This window comes from Myxine glutinosa, chromosome 11 (assembly GCF_964187855.1).
Source record: "Myxine glutinosa chromosome 11, kmMyxGlut1.1, whole genome shotgun sequence".
Classification (NCBI taxonomy): Eukaryota; Metazoa; Chordata; class Myxini; order Myxiniformes; family Myxinidae; genus Myxine; species Myxine glutinosa.
This window is the reverse complement of record NC_136271.1, coordinates 72,606,130-72,620,205: the sequence shown is the minus strand read 5'-3', so window position 1 is coordinate 72,620,205 and position 14,076 is coordinate 72,606,130.

Genomic DNA, 14,076 nt, shown 5'->3' with positions numbered 1-14,076 from the left:
ATCGCCTTGCACCGGCCAGAACACGGCCAGACGCGCCTCTCCCGGGCATGCCCGGACTTACTGTTCCCGGGCACGCCCGAACCTCCCGGGCACGCCCGGTCTCGTCTTTCCCGGGCATGCCCGCTCTCGCCTTTCCAGGGCTCGCCCAGAGCGTCCGGGCATGCCCGCTATCGCCTTTTCAGGGCTCGCCCAGAGCGTCCGGGCATGCCCGCTATCGCCTTTCCAGGGCTCGCCCAGAGCGCCCGGGCACGCCCAGCCTCGACTTGCCAGGCCGCAGCCAAACACGCCCGGGCAGGTCCAGACTCGCCTTTCCCAGGCTCGCCCTTGACACCCGGGCATGCCCGGTATAGCTTTTGCCGGGCAAACTTCCCGACATAAATGTGTATATATATTGCTGCCCGATAAACGGGCTTGTCAGAATACCTGAGCTGTTTTGTTTCAATAAAGCAACTCGGACGAATTCCGTCTTTGGTCGCGTCAATTCTTTCGACTCGCGTTGGAGCGCAGTTCCTTCATTGGTGACCTACCGACATGGATACGGCAGTGACGCTTAAACTGCCTACCTTCTGGGAGGCTCACGCGGCTGTTTGGTTCGCTCAGGCGGACTCTCAGTTCGCCCTGCGAGGCATCACCGCGGACGACACCCGCTTCCACCATGTTGTGGCGGCGCTCGGTTCCGCCACCGCGGCCCGCGCCTTGAGCCTCCTCGAGCACCCGCCGGCTGCTGACAAATACGACGCTCTGAAGACACTCCTCCTCGACGCTTTCGCCCTCTCACCGGCAGCACGCACACGGCGCCTGCTCGACCTGCCCGAGCTCGGCGACACGCGCCCGTCAGAGCGCATGGACTATATGCTCTCGTTGCTCGGTGAGCACTCTCCGGAATTTCTGTTCCGCGAGCTGTTCCTTCGCCAGCTGCCTCACCCGGTACGCCTCGCCCTGGCTGGCACGTTGATCACGGATTCCCGCGCCCTCGCCAGGGAAGCCGATAAGATCTCCTCGGCGGGCCAGCACATCGGCGCGGTTACCTGGAGCCCGCCGCCATCCGAGGCGACGCCCACGACGCCCGAGCGCCCTGCGCGGTTGGAGGCCGAACTGCCGGTGCAACTGGCGGCCGCCACGCCGCACCGCCCGCTTCCGACACGACGGCCGGGGCCTCCACCTGACCGGGCGTGGTGTTATTACCACGCCAGGTTCGGACACAAGGCTCGGACGTGCCGGCCCCCGTGCACTTTCGGCAGGTCAGGAAACGGCCGGGCCGGCGTTCATTCCCAGCCATGAGCGCCGGCCACTCGGGCAACTTGCTGTTTATTCGGGACAAAGCGTCTGGGCGGCGTTTCCTGTGTGACACCGGCGCCCAACTGAGCGTCATACCCGCCTCCGAGCAGGACAGGCGGGACGCCGTTTGCGGCCCCTCTTTGGTCGCTGCTAATGGCTCGGCCATACGCACTTTCGGCCCACGCGTCATCACCCTCTGCTTCGGCAGCCAGCGTTTTCAATGGACTTTTGTGACCGCCTGCGTCCCCATGGCTTTGCTGGGCGCCGACTTCCTCTGCGCGCACGGGCTGCTGGTCGACGTCAAACGTCGTCGCCTTGTCAACGCCGAGACCTTCAGCTCCCTGGCGTGCATGATGAGCAGCTCCGCGCCGACCGAACTGGCGTGCGCCCTCCCGGCAGCGAACGAGTTCGCTCGCCTGCTCGCGGAATTCCCGGCCCTCACGCGGCCGACGTTTTCGGCCGTCGCGGTGCGGCACGGGATCGAGCACCACATACCCACTACGGGCCCGCCGGTCTACGCCAGGGCCCGCCGCCTCGACCCGGCCAAGCTCGCCATGGCGAAGGCCGAGTTCGACGCGTTGGAGCACCTCGGCATCGTGCGGCGCTCCGATAGCGCGTGGGCCTCGCCACTGCACATCGTGCCAAAGCCGGGGGGTGGATGGCGCCCGTGTGGCGACTACCGCCGTCTCAACGACGCTACCACCCCCGACAGGTACCCGATCCCGCATATTCAGGACTTTTCCGCCCGTTTGGCGGGACGGGTCATCTTTTCGAAAATTGACCTGATACGGGGCTACCACCAGGTATCTGTCCGGGCGGCCGACGTCCCGAAGACGGCCGTCATCACGCCGTTCGGCCTGTTCGAATTTTTGCGGATGCCGTTTGGCCTCAAGAACGCGGCCCAGGCATTCCAGCGCTTGATGGACGGCGTGCTGCGCGACCTGCCGTTTCTTTTCGTCTATCTGGACGATATCCTCGTCGCCAGCACGTCCCGCGCCGAGCACCTCCTCCACCTACGAACACTGTTCGGTCGCCTCAGCGAGCACGGCTTAATTGTCAACCCGGTCAAATGCCACTTCGGCGCGACGACCGTTGACTTTTTGGGCCACCGCATCACCAAGACCGGGGCCGTGCCGCTGCCGACCAAGGTCGAGGCCATCACCACGTTCCCGCGTCCCCGTTCCATCAAGGCCCTCCAAGAGTTCCTCGGCATGGTGAATTTTTATCACCGATTCGTGCCCCGCGCTGCTCAGCTCATGCGGCCCCTTTACGAGGCCCTCCGGGGCAAGCCGGCCAAGCATGACATTGTTTGGTCCGCGGCCATGGACGCGGCCTTCGCCAGCGCCAAACGGGCCCTCGCCGACGCAACGCTGCTGGCTCACCCGGTGCTCAACGCGCCCATCGCCCTCACTACGGACGCCTCCAACTACGCGGTGGGCGCCGTCCATGAGCAATGGGTGGACAGGGTTTGGCAGCCACTCGCTTTTTTCAGCCGGCAACTCCGGCCGAACGAGTTAAACTACAGCACGTTCGACCGCGAGCTGCTCGGGCTATTCCTGGCCGTTCACCATTTCCGACACCTCCTGGAGGGCCGCCCGTTCACGGCTTTCGTCGACCACAAGCCGTTGGTCTACGCAATGGCTAAGGTCACGGAGCCGTGGTCGGCCCGCCAGCAGCGCCACCTCTCCGCCGTGTCGGAGTTCACCACGGACATCGGGCACGTCGCCGGCAAAGACAACGCCGTGGCCGACTGTCTTTCTCGGGCCAGCGCGAACGCGGTCCACCTCGGCGTGGACTTCGCGCTCATGGTGGCCGACCAGACCACCGACGCCTCGGTGCAGGCACTCCGTGCGGTGGACACGGGCCTCCGCCTGGCCGACATTCCCTTCGCGGGCACCGTCCTGCTCTGCGACGTCTCCCAGGGCCAGCCTCGCCCCATCGTGCCCGTTTCCTGGCAGCGCCGCATCTTCGCCTCCATCCACGGCCTTTCTCACCCGGGCCGGAAAGCTTCTCAGAAGCTGGTGTCGGCGCGTTTCGTCTGGCACGGCCTTCGACGAAACATCCGCGACTGGGCCAATGCCTGCACGGCCTGCCAGCGGGTCAAGGTCCACCGCCACACCCAGGCCCCGCTGGCACCTTTCGCCGTGCCTGAACGGCGTTTCGACCACGTCCACGTGGACCTGGTGGGTCCCCTGCCCACCTCGCGGGGGTTCACCCACCTGCTCACCATGGTGGACAGGACCACCAGGTGGCCGGAGGCCGTGCCCCTCGCCTCCACCACCACCGCCGACGTGGCGCAGGCGTTCATCGCCACCTGGGTCGCGCGCTTCGGCGCACCAGCGGACATCTCGTCCGACCGCGGCCCACAGTTCATGTCTGAGCTTTGGGGCACGGTCGCCCGTTCGTTGGGGGTCACGCTGCACCACACCACGGCCTACCACCCCCAAGCCAACGGGTTGTGCGAGCGGTTTCACCGCTCCATGAAGGCCGCACTCATGGCCGGCCTTCAGGACGACGGTTGGGCCGACCGGCTGCCGTGGGTCCTTTTGGGCCTTCGCACGGCCCCCAAGGAAGACCTCCAGGCGTCCGCCGCCGAGCTCGTCTACGGCCAGCCGCTCCGCGTCCCGGGCGAATTCGTGCCCGATGCTACCAGTCCCTGGTCCGCCGCTCGCCAGCGCTCGGACCTCCAGGAGGCCGCCCGACGATTTGCCCCCGTGCCAACGTCCCGCCACGGTGGCCCCCAGTCCTACGTCCCCCCGGCACTTCGCACAGCGGAGTACGTCTTTGTGCGTCATGACGCGCACCGGGGGCCACTCCGGCAGCCGTACGACGGGCCCTTCCGGGTCCTGCGACGGGGCGACAAGTCTTTCATCGTCGACTTCGGCGGCCGGCCGGACCGGATTTCTGTGGACCGCCTCAAACCGGCGCACATGGACGTCGACCGACCACCACGGTTGGCCCTTCCTCCGCGGCGAGGCCGCCCCCCGTCCACAGTTCCCCCCGCTCGCACCACCCACCACCACGTCGGACCCCTTCCCACGACCCTCCAGGGGTCGCTTCGGCCGGGTCATCCGGACCCCCCTTAAATTGACCCCGCCGGTGCAGGTCGATTCTGGAGGGGCGTGTGTAGCGGTTACCGCTGGATGCACACAATCGCCTTGCACCGGCCAGAACACGGCCAGACGCGCCTCTCCCGGGCATGCCCGGACTTACTGTTCCCGGGCACGCCCGAACCTCCCGGGCACGCCCGGTCTCGTCTTTCCCGGGCATGCCCGCTCTCGCCTTTCCAGGGCTCGCCCAGAGCGTCCGGGCATGCCCGCTATCGCCTTTCCAGGGCTCGCCCAGAGCGCCCGGGCACGCCCAGCCTCGACTTGCCAGGCCGCAGCCAAACACGCCCGGGCAGGTCCAGACTCGCCTTTCCAAGGCTCGCCCTTGACACCCGGGCATGCCCGGTATAGCTTTTGCCGGGCAAACTTCCCGACATAAATGTGTATATATATTGCTGCCCGATAAACGGGCTTGTCAGAATACCTGAGCTGTTTTGTTTCAATAAAGCAACTCGGACGAATTCCGTCTTTGGTCGCGTCAATTCTTTCGACTCGCGTTGGAGCGCAGTTCCTTCATCCCCAACCATTTCTCAGACAAGCATGGACCAATTTTGTTCAAACTTGGCACAAAGACGAAATACTCGGGTACATCAGGGTATACATATGCAGAAGATTTCGTTTTGTAATTCGACCAAAGATGGCCGACTGATGGCCTTTAACTCTGTACAGCAAAATTACTAAAACCACAGGGGCGACAACATTAATGTCTTTTTCTTCTTGTTATTCCTTATTTACATCAATGATTTGAATAGTGGGGTGAAGAGTAGGCTTTTCAAATTTGCACATGACACAACGTTTGAAGGTAAGGTAGATAGCAGTGAGGGTGGTGATCAGATTCAGAAAAGTATTGATACTTTCATAGATTGGGCAAAAGATTGGCAGATACAATTTAACCTGAACAAATGTATGGTGCTGCAGATGGGTAAGGGTAAAGGGGGATGGTGGAGGTTGCAGGTGTGTGTGGGGGGGGGGGGGTGTGGGGGGGAGGTGGAGGGGAGCTGATAGGCGGTGTTTGGGTGGTGGGGAGTTGCTCTCAATCTGGGAGAGGGTTTCATCGCCGAAGCTTGTGTGAGGGTCCGCCCTCACACCGGCCCCCTCCAAAAACAAAATCCTGTTGTAATCTATCTATAATTCCAGTAATCTCTGTGTGTATGTGTGTGTGTATGTGTGTGTGTCTGTGTGTTTGTCTGTGTGTTTGTCTGTGACCGCTGTTTCTCGACAACCACGGGTCCGATATACTTGAAACTTGCCAGGTATATTGCTGGGGACCCGAGGATGTGCCTTTTCAAGGTTTGAAATTAATCGGACAAGTGGTTCCCAAGGTATGGTCACCGTACTCGCAAGCCGTTCGCTTTGGCTTTGCGAATGGACCAAACCATTTCATGTAAATAGAGGGGGGGTTCTGTGGTCGTTACTGCCACGTGGTTTCAAAGTTTTTTTTTGTTGTTGTTGTTTGCACGCATGTTTTTTTGCACCCACGTACGGGCACGCCCTAGTCTATCTATAATTCCAGTAATCTCTGTGTGTATGTGTGTGTGTATGTGTGTGTGTCTGTGTGTTTGTCTGTGACCGCTGTTTCTCGACAACCACGGGTCCGATATACTTGAAACTTGCCAGGTATATTGCTGGGGACCCGAGGATGTGCCTTTTCAAGGTTTGAAATTAATCGGACAAGTGGTTCCCAAGGTATGGTCACCGTACTCGCAAGCCGTTCGCTTTGGCTTTGCGAATGGACCAAACCATTTCATGTAAATAGAGGGGGGGGGGGGGGGGGGGTTCTACCGTACTCGCAAGCCGTTCGCTTTGGCTTTGCGAATGGACCAAACCATTTCATGTAAATAGAGGGGGGGGGGGTTCTGTGGTCGTTACTGCCACGTGGTTTCAAAGTTTTTTTTTGTTGTTGTTGTTTGCACGCATGTTTTTTTGCACCCACGTACGGGCACGCCCTAGTCTATCTATAATTCCAGTAATCTCTGTGTGTATGTGTGTGTGTATGTGTGTGTGTCTGTGTGTTTGTCTGTGACCGCTGTTTCTCGACAACCACGGGTCCGATATACTTGAAACTTGCCAGGTATATTGCTGGGGACCCGAGGATGTGCCTTTTCAAGGTTTCATATTAATCGGAGAAGTAGTTACCGAGCTATGGCGATTTATTTACCAAACTCGCAAGCCGTTCGCTTTGGCTTTGCGAATGGACCAAACCATTTCATGTAAATAGAGGGGGGGGGGGGGGTTCTACCGTACTCGCAAGCCGTTCGCTTTGGCTTTGTGAATGGACCAAACCATTTCATGTAAATAGAGGGGGGGGTTCTGTGGTCGTTACTGCCACGTGGTTTCAAAGTTTTTTTTTGTTGTTGTTGTTTGCACGCATGTTTTTTTGCACCCACGTACGGGCACGCCCTAGTAATAATAATGAGAACAATGCGACTGTGTCACCAATATGCCTCCGCATAGTCCCACAATGGGCAGATGCCCTCGTTCACTGTCCTAAAATAAACAAGTTTGATTTAAATCCCTTCAGCTGTTTGCAAGTATCACATTTTTACCAGACATAACAGGTTTCACATTGATCAGTGAAGCGGTTTCAGAGAAGGGATTTTTTTAAATATCGGCTTTCAAGCTAATATTGCTGCCATACCACATGACATATGACCTTAAAAATGTAAACTCTGCATATGTATGGGTAGGGGATCACGTTTGTGAAGTTTCATGTTGATTGGATAAGGTTCGATTGTATATCCAAGATGGCTGCCAAACCACATGACCTACGATGTCATCATTTTCAAACTATATGCAGTGGTGTTAGATGATATTTGTAAAATTTCGCATCGATAGGGTAAGCGGTTTCAGAGACATAATTATCTAATATTTTCCTTCAATCCAATATGGCTGCCACACCATGTGACCAATGATGTTTTTGTGATCATCTTTTAATTGGCATGCCAGATCAATGACACATGTAAAGTTTTTAGTCAATCGATTTGGTGGTTTGGGAGATGTTTTTTAAAGGTTTTAGGTGAAATCCAATATGGCTGCCAAACCATTTGACATATGATGTCATAAATTTAATATTTCATTACAAATTGGTCATGCAATTTCAGATTGTTAGGATAAGGATTTCGATGAAAACATTTTTGGCTGGTATATCACTTCACCTCTGATGTCATCATTATCATACTTTTGTTCCCCATTGGGAGTACTTGACAATGTGGCAAGTTTCAAATTTTTCCATTTAGCGGTTTCCGATTAATTATTTTTTAATTATATGAGTTTAATCCAAGATGGCTGCCATACCACGTGACCTATGACATCACAATTGTCATAAAAACATTCTGCATGGGTGTCACTCCTACCCTGAAAGTTTAGTCTCAATTGGACATATGGTTGCTGAGAATAACGAGGTTTAGCCCATACGGACAGATGGACGGACAACCCAAAAACATAATACCTCCGGCCAGGGGCGGGGGCATAAAAATACCTTTATTTTTAGTTCATACATTTTTTTTTTGCATATATGGCAGCTTTCTCCTAGCCCCATTGAGATTGATTCTGTGGTATGAGACAGATTTGTTTGGTCTGGTGTTGGTGTAGCGCAGACATGATGGGCCAAATGGCCTCCTGCACCACATTCCATGCTACAAACCCAGCTGGCTCACTTACAGCCTTCAGAGAGGGGTCATCTCCCTGTCCTTCCAAGTATGGAAGGATGTCCACATGGTGCCAGTCGAGATGTTTGTGTCGGATGGATACTGAATGATGCCGATAAAGCAGTGCTGCCCATATTGCACAACTAAATCGAAATCTCTTTAATTAAACCCTTGAAATGCCATCATTTTTGTTTTTCAATTAACGAATTACAAATAAGGAAGATTATGTCTCCAAACAAAATTCGTTTTGAGATATCAGTGTGCTTGTCAGGCCTGAACCTGAACAATTCTCAGGAACACCTCGTGTTGTGTGCATTGAATGAGATTTCATTTTCTTCAAAAGGTGAGGTGGTTTTTAACCTGTGATTGCTTTTTTGATTAATTTGCAAATACAGAAATAAAACATTCAATGCAGTAAATTTCAATGATCATAAAGCTTTGGTGAGCAGTTTGGAGATGAGCTATTTTTAAGGATGGTTGATATATTGAGAGCGAGTTGGACATGGAAAATGAAAGTATAAATAAAATCAGCTTAATGATGAACTAATGATGGTGTTGAATGAATGAATGAATGATCGTTTTAAGGCCATTTTCCCCGCTAGAGCGAGGGTTAGCCTTGCGGGCCCCATGATAATCATGGTTCCCTGTTTGAGGCAATGTTTTTATGGAAGGTGTTGGATGAAGTCAATTCTGTTGAAGACCATTTACCATATAAAACACAATATCAGTTTGTGTGTTTGTACAGATGTCTGTCTACCTTCATAAGGGTAGGTTTTAAAGCCCAATCTTTTACCACGAATGCGTGTTCACTATGGTCTATTTTTTGAGGAAAAAAACAAACTCGAAAAACATTTTCCATAAAATAGTAATTATGTCTCTACTATTGGAATTGCAGACGGCGGCTTGCAAACCGAGCCTCAAGGGCGGTGTACAGAAACGTTTTTTAAAATAATAAATACAAGGCGCACGGAGGTGAAATTCGCTGCACAAATTGAAGGTACAACGTGAGCAGAATAAACCGAGTGTTCATTTACGTCCGTAGGATGTCTAATAAATAAAGAAGGTATAAGCAGACCTGACACTAGGCCGAGGCTTCAGACTTTGACACGCTCACGAGGCTGCACTGTCGAATAAACTGTTCCAACACGTCATTTTGAAGGGCTTTTTACAAGTAAAGATATAAGACAGAGTCTATTGAGTGAACATATTGTAAAAAAGGAAGAATGACTCATGGAGAGTGGATGCTTGGGTGCTGGAGTGAAATGTGAAGCCAAGGTTAGAGGACCATGGAAAGACGTTCGGGAAAAAGATCCTTCAAGCATAGCAATGAGGAGTGTGCTAAAAGAGAAGACCTGGAGTGCTAAGATAAAACAGCGTAGGGTGTGTGCGCCATTTGGTCCTCGTGAGCCTTACAAAAAAAGGAAAAAAGGAAGGGACAATCAGGTTAATTTTGGGGAGAAATGTGTCGTCCACCAGTCCTGTGGAAATTGAGGGGGACCACATCAGGTGAACTTTTGCGGAGACGCCCAGGACCAAGACAGTCAGAGAGGGGTTCCGTGTAGGCCGCGTGAAGAGTTCCCGCCTCTCGCCTGCACGAGTATGGGGTGCGTAGGGCTCATTTAATGCTGATATACTCGATTTTCCAAATGACGTATTAATCTACAATGAGGCCTTTTGCGCATGCGTTGTACGTGCGTTTTTAGTGATTCGGTTCTGCTCGCTGGGCACTTTTAACCTGCCATCGTTCGCGGGAAATGTGTAATTCACATAGTATTTTAACACTTTTCAGCATTTAGATGAAAGCCTGGCAATTTCCGAATGGTTATCCATAATGGTTCTGTTCTTGAATGCAAATCCGGATGCTAAAATGGTTGGCGTCAGGAAGGGCATCCGGCCATAAAAACATTGCCTCAAAAAGGGAACCATGACAATTACGACTACATATGGGCAGGGTACAGCCCGACGTACCCCGTGGGGGACCCCACTCCCTCTCGTCAAAACTCAAGGTGGGGAACCCGATCGAAGCAAGGGTGGAAATCACTCCATTTATGAAGACGAAACGTCTGATGCCCGACGTGGAGATCGGTTTCTGAGGTTTGGGACATGGAATGTAGGGACAATGACAGGGAGATCAGGAGAAGTGGTGGAAGTATTGGTCAGAAGAAGAGTGGACATATGTTGTGTGCAGGAGACAAGATGGAAGGGAAGTGGTGTGAGAATGGTGAAGGGTAGGCAGGGACAGAAATACACGTTTGTGTGGCAAGGGTGCCCAGAGGGCGTGAATGGTGTTGGTGTCCTGTTTTCTGAGGAGTTTGTAGACAGTGTGGTGAGTGTGACTAGAGTGAGTGAAAGGTTGATGATGGTGAAAATGATGATTGGAAAGCTCTTGGTGAATATCATCTCGGGATATGCTCCGCAGGTTGGTCGGAGCGATGAAGAGAAGGACAAGTTCTGGTGTGCTATAGAGAAGCTGATGGAAAACGTGAAAGATGAGGAAGTTGTTGTGGTAGGGGGAGACCTAAATGGACATGTGGGAAGGAGTATGGACGGTTTTGAGGGAGTTCATGGGGGTTACGGATATGGTGTGAGAAATGGAGAAGGTGAAAGGATTTTGGAGTTTGCTGATGGAGCTGATTTGTAATACTCAGTTCCAGAAAGAGGATAATAAGCTTGTTACATACACATCAGGTGGGTCGACGACAACCGTTGACTACCTGCTGGTGCGTAGGCGAGATAGGGGGCACCTCCAGGACACAAAGGTGATCCCGGGGGAGGAGGCTGTTTCACAGCACCACTTGGTTGTCTGCGACATAAGGGTGAAAGGTGCGAGTAGAGCTCGGCGGGTGAAGTAACAACCGAGAATGAAGGTGTGGAGGTTGAAAGAGGTGACAGTGAGGGAGGCATTAAAAGAGAGGCTGAGTATGGTAGAGGATGATGTGGTTGAGCTTGAAAGTGGTTGGATGTCAATGAAAGATAGTCTGTTGGGAGTCGTTGGTGAGGTATGTGGATGGACAAAAGGACCACCGAGGCACTCGGAAACATGGTGGTGGGATGATGAAGTTGGAAAGAAGATTGACGAGAAGAGGAAGAAGTTCAAGGAGTGGCAGAAGGCGAAGGGTATGGGGGCAGAAAAGGCGGAGCATGAAAGTTATAAGGCAGCCAAGAAGGCTGCAAAGAAAGAGGTAGCAAAGGCACAGGAGGCATGCAGGAAAATGTTCGGAGAACGCTTGGATTTTGAAGAGGGTCAAAGAGCGGTATTCAGGATTGCAAAGCAGATAGCGAAATAGAGGTGTGATGTGATGGGGGTGAGTTGTTTGAAGGATGAAGTGGGACAAATCGTTGTGGACCCAGATGGAATTAAAAGAAGATGGAAGAGATATATGGAAATACTGTTGAATGCAGAGAATGAATGGGATGGCAACATAGAGAGTAACCCAGTTTTAGGACCGGCAGAGAAGATAACCAAGAAGGAAGTTGAGGAAGCGATAAAAGCAATGAAGAGTAGAAAAGCGGGAGGGCCGACGGTAGTAGTGGGAGATATGTTGAAGGCAGCAGGAAGTTGGGGTGTGAAGAGAATGACAGAGATCTGTAATCTGGTGGTGAAAGAAGGCCGCATTCCAGTGGATTGGGAACTGAGTACCCTCGTCCCTCTATACAAGGGGAAAGGTGACCCTCTGGACTGTGGCTCGTATCGAGCAATAAAGCTATTGGAGCATGGAATGAAGGTATTGGAAAGGGTGTTGGAGAGGAGGATAAGGATAATAGTGAAGATTGACGAAATGCAGTTTGGATTTATGCAAGGAAGAGGAACGACAGACGTGCTTTTTATTGTGAGGCAGTTGCAGGAGAAGTATATGGAGAAGAGGAAGAAGTTGTTTCTTGGGTTTGTTGATCTGGAGAAAGCATTCGATAGGGTTCCACACGAAGTAGTGACATGGGCATTGAGGAAGTTAGGAGTGGAGGAATGGTTGATCAGAGTAGTGATGGCAATGTACAAAAGAGCGCGCACAGCTGTAAGGAAGAAGGACGGGAACAGTGGTGAGTTTGAGGTGAAGGTGGGAGTGCATCAGGGGTCGGTACTAAGTCCACTACTATTTGTAGCTGTGATGGAAGTGCTGGCTCCGAACGTAAAGGAGGGTTTACCGTGGGAGTTGTTGTATGCAGATGATCTGGTGTTGATTGCAGAAAGTATGGATGGCCTGAAGGAGAAGATGAACAAGTGGAAGGAATGTATGGAGACAAAAGGTCTGAAGGTGATTATCGGAAAAACGAAGGTGATGGCAAGTGGTAAAGCATGTGGTGAGGTGGAACGAACTGGGAAGTGTCCGTGTGCTGTGTGCAGGAAGGATGTCGGAGTGAATTCCATTCAATGTACAATGTGCGCTGAGTGGGTTCATCAAAAATGTAGTGGTTTGAGAGGGTCATTAACCAGTGTGGCAGCTACATTCAAGTGTAAGGTGTGCACAGAGGGAGCTGCAGATGGAGGAAATGTTGAGTTGGATCTTGGAGACGGCGTGAAGCTGGAAGGCGTGAAAACATTTTGTTACCTAGGAGACATGCTGAATGGAAAAGGTGGATCAGACTCGGCAATGGTTGCTCGAGTGAGATGTGCATGGAAGAAGTTTCGGGAACTGAGTGGCGTGCTAACGAGGAGGGGAGTGTTGTTGAAGCTGAAGGGAAAGGTGTATGCTGCATGTGTGAGAAGTGTTATGATTTATGGGAGTAAGACATGGGTAATGAACGTAGAGCAGCAACGAAGGCTGGAAAGGTTGGAAATGCGAATGGTTCGGTGGATGTGTGGAGTATCGTTGAGAGAGAGGAAGACAAATGATGAATTGCGAAAGATGATGGGAATGGAGCTTGTGATGGATGCTGTGAAGAGAAACAGGTTGAGATGGTTTGGTCACGTGTTGAGGAAGGATGAAAGTGACTGGTTGAGAAGAGTGATGGAAATGAATGTAGAAGGAAGTAGAGGACGGGGAAGACCGAGAAAGACTTGGCTAAAGATGGTCGAAGAAGAAATGCGGGCAAGGGGGTTAACAAGGGGAGATGCAGAAAATAGGGCAAAATGGAGAACAATTTCATGGGGACCGCAAGGCTAACCCCTGCTCTTGCAGGTAAAATGGCCTTAAAAATGCCTGTTGTTGTTGTTGCTTGAATGCAAATCCGACCAACGGAATTCCAGGAAGTACGAAAAATATCCTTGATTATAAGTGTTAAGTTCCTACCTTTACCTATTCATACAATTATCAAGCGGCAGCAGTGGATACAAGATATAACGCACATACACATACATGCACGGACACTTCTGCTTTTACCAATCGATGCAAAAATCCGGTATAATTACTTCCACCACCTAAGGTGGACGGAGGTTATGTTTTCACCCCTGGCTGTCTGAGCAGGATATCTCAGAAGGTTATGGATGGATTCGGCCGAAATATAGTGGACAGTTTAGGTATGTGACAAGGACGAATTAATTTGATGTTGGTGAAGTTCCGGTTATGAGAAAATTTTAAGTGATTCTTAACCATTGAGCGATAAGGCCAAAAACAATATATCGCACGATATCTTAAAAAGTTATGAACATAATCGGGAAAAAACCTTGTGTACAGTTTGTGTGTGACAGTAAAATTGGTTCGATTTTGGTGAAGATCCGAATCCGAGAATTTCTTTCATTTGATCATTCTTCATCATTGAGTTGGGCACAAAAAGCGATATATAACATGATATGTCAAAAAGTTGTGGATGAGTTATGAAAAAACGAGGTGGACGAGTTGGTTAGGTGGAAAGAACAAGCCGATTAGATTTTGGTTCAGGTCCGGATCCAGATCCGGCCTTTCAGTGGATCCAAACCGTAAACTGTTCAGTCTCACGGAAGTATGTGCTCCACCGAGTACCCTTCTAGTTTCTCTTGTGGTCCCGGAACAAAACAAAAATATATATATTTATAACAGCCCTTACAGCTGATACAGCTCCCACTCCCATCATCCCACATATGATTCCTAGTTCATATGATCATTCTAAGCTTACCCTGTGCATTGACA